This window comes from Octopus bimaculoides, chromosome 2 (genome assembly GCF_001194135.2).
Source record: "Octopus bimaculoides isolate UCB-OBI-ISO-001 chromosome 2, ASM119413v2, whole genome shotgun sequence".
NCBI classification, from domain to species: Eukaryota; Metazoa; Mollusca; class Cephalopoda; order Octopoda; family Octopodidae; genus Octopus; species Octopus bimaculoides.
This window is the reverse complement of record NC_068982.1, coordinates 59,221,648-59,221,951: the sequence shown is the minus strand read 5'-3', so window position 1 is coordinate 59,221,951 and position 304 is coordinate 59,221,648.

The following is a 304-nucleotide window of genomic DNA, read 5'->3' as shown; positions in this document are numbered from 1 at the left end:
AAATAATGATGTTGTTGGGGTAATTATTATTATTATATTTCTTATTATAATTATTGTTACTTAGGTTATTATCTGTTTTGTTATTGTTGTTCCTGTTTTTATCAGGTTTTAAATCACTTTATTGACTTCCCATTCTAAATTCTAAATTTCTTCTTTTACTTCTTTTCTTCCCTCCTTGTCCAACGTACTGTCTTGTAGTGTTGCAACCTTCAACGGTTTTTTCAAATAAGATAGATAGCAATCTTCTCTACCCACAGTTATCACATTCGGTTAAAATGTCTTACAGTTAAGTTGGCTCTTATGT